This window comes from Galendromus occidentalis, unplaced genomic scaffold (genome assembly GCF_000255335.2).
Source record: "Galendromus occidentalis unplaced genomic scaffold, Mocc_1.1 scf7180000077530, whole genome shotgun sequence".
Lineage (NCBI taxonomy): Eukaryota > Metazoa > Arthropoda > Arachnida > Mesostigmata > Phytoseiidae > Galendromus > Galendromus occidentalis.
Window position 1 is genome coordinate 1,114,646 of NW_003805518.1, and position 2,768 is coordinate 1,117,413.

Here is a 2,768-nt window from a genome sequence, read left to right on the forward strand (position 1 = left end):
AATTCTGACCTCTTCGATGAAATAGTTTCCGCAATGCGTTCGCTCGATCGCGGCGAACATATCCGGAACACCGCATAATTTATCCGAGTGAGCTCAAGAATCGTCGGATGCTTTCGTCTCGCGCGGATCTATCGTATCCGCCGTATGTGCGCTCTTAGGTTTGAGCCATCAACATTGCTCCCTCCGATCCAGATACCAGTGTCTGCTTAGATATTCTTCCCGTAGAGCTCAGACATTTGCAGCGGCCCTCGCAACAGCAGCGTACGTAGCGAATGTATATATATAGAGAACAAACTTTCACCATAGACCACGTAGCGGCCATATAAAGTGCTTGAGCTCTGAGCTGGTGGGCGCTCGTCAAAGACAACAAAACTACTCAATGAGAATGATGATGCTGCCGCCGTTGATCAGGAGCAGTGCAAGGGGGGCAGCGGCAGGAAGAGTCAAAAGGAAACAGCGGCGATGGCGAAGGAACCGACGACGACCACTGGAACTCGGGAGACCGGGAAGAGGCTAATTCAGTTAACCTGCTACTGAAACTAAAGTACTCAAGTCATCTGTACCGTTCTCCCTTCGCTCCGCCCCCCACTCCGCTTGCGTCTTTTCCCGGCCAGCCCCTGACCTATATGCTGGTTCGGTACGACGCTCGAGACTACTGGTAAACTCATCCATTTGCAGAGTTACGCTCACTTTGCGCTTCAGGCAGTCGCACTACTGAGTCAGACCAGCGTCGTGTGCGACCGTGACTGGCACCGCTTTCCCGTCTCGTCAGTATCCAGTTCCGGAGCGAATTCGCTCATGGCGCTCTCGCTCTGGAAATGAACCTTCAAACTCTCCTCCGTGACAGGAGCCCGAACGGAACCTCGCAGGAAAGTTCGGCGTGCCCGCCTATCCACCTGCTTAAAGTTCTGAGCGGGGTCATGGAATGTATCAGGTATGGAAGTATTCCGTTGGATTGAACGGGGCCCGATGAAATTATGCGGAAGCGCTCGAAATTCGGAGCTCTGCCGTATACCTCGGCTCACTCGATTCGAGTGGGCACAAGGGCACGCCACCGTATGCGGATGAGCAGTGAGTGGTGCGCGAACACCTGATAGCGAGCGAACGACGAAATTCGAAAGGCACCCCCCGGACTGCTGGGAGGCTGATCCTCAAAGGAGCGATTCAGTTAAATTGAGCTCCGCAACCTCGCACCGTTGCGGGTTCGGCAAAAACCCGCGTCCCCTCCTGGTCGCCGCCGAGCAGGCGAATTATCCCATCGCGACCGCCGTGCAAGCGATGCAAGGATTCCACAAGCCCTGCAGGCAGGCAAGCCGAGTCAGACGGCCTGCACCCCTGCCTCCATTCCTCTCGGTCCTCCCTACGGAGCTTTCTTCGGCCTATTAAAGAGCGAGTGGCCTTGCTGAGTGAACTCATTTATCTTTTCTCCAGCTCGGTCAGACGCGGCTGGCGTCGATGGGCAACTCGTCGTCACCGCCGCGTCGGTGCTACCGTTGCGATCCCCGGGAGGAATACGGATCGTCTCTTCTCCATTTCTTACCTAGGGACGAGTTTACCCGTCCTTGAGCGGGGGGAAAAGGTGACCGGTCTTATAGGAGACCGACACATGCGACGCGTCCACTCATGCATTCACATTGGTAGCCAGATAGATCGAATCCGGAAATCGAGGGACGAGACCAAAGGATGAGTCTAGATTTTGTTGTACTTCGATGAGACGACCGCTTGCCTTTGTGAGCTCCCCCCCCTCGTCTCGATATTTATTGTTTCGGTAATGGGAATCCATCTGGGATTCATGGGCGTGCGGTATTCGATCGAACCACTGGTCTTCGAGCTCAAGATCGGAGTCGCTCAGCTCCGGGAGCTCCTCCGAATTCAACTGGCCAGAGCCGGCCCGACCGGAACGAGACTCACTGTGACGCAGTATCTTGGGAATGGCAATAAACATCGTAATCTTGTTACGTTGCCTGCTTCGAGACCGACTAAAACCAAGTACGGCGACCCACAACAAGGCTCAGAAAGTTCTCTGCGGACGCCAACAACTTTGCGACAGCTAGCGTGAGAGTCCCGCTCGACGGCTCTCCGTGAAACTCAGTTTCAGTAAGAAGCCCAACAGCGACCAAGTGACGAAAACCAACAAACGGAGCCAGACGATCCGAGCACTAGGGGACAAGTGACTTGAGCTCGAAGACAAACTGCAACGCAAGCGGCTCGTCTTCTAAAATAGCCAACCAGCTCAGAACTTTGCCACGTCCGCTCTCCCGACTGACTTCAGGAAGACAGCCCTCTTTCATCGCCTTCGATGTTTTCCGTGTCGCTTTCACGAGGAGGCGTGAACGAAGACTCGTGAACTCTGGAAGGGGAAGAATTATTTAGTTTCACGTGACGCATTTGACATCTCAGCGCCTCCAACCGCGAACGCGCTAATCACAGAAGGTCAATCAAAGAGTGCTCGTACGGCGATGGATCAGGCGAAATTTGAACGTGACCGCAGCACGACCGACCCCACGACCGAGTGACAGACCAATCGACTGACCGACCGATCGACGGCCTCACACAAAATCCCGGCGATGAGGACTTGCCAGTCTCGACTACATTCGTCAATCTCTCCTCGCTACCTCGGTTGATCACTTAATCCGCAGTTCGGCTCATTCCCCAGTGCTCGGCACAGCGGACACCTCGCGGACCGCCTCGTTGGGCCGATTGCGATGTCGCCGGGTCTCACCTGGGCTCCCGCAGGCCTCGTCGTATGATCGGAGTCTGAGCCTACG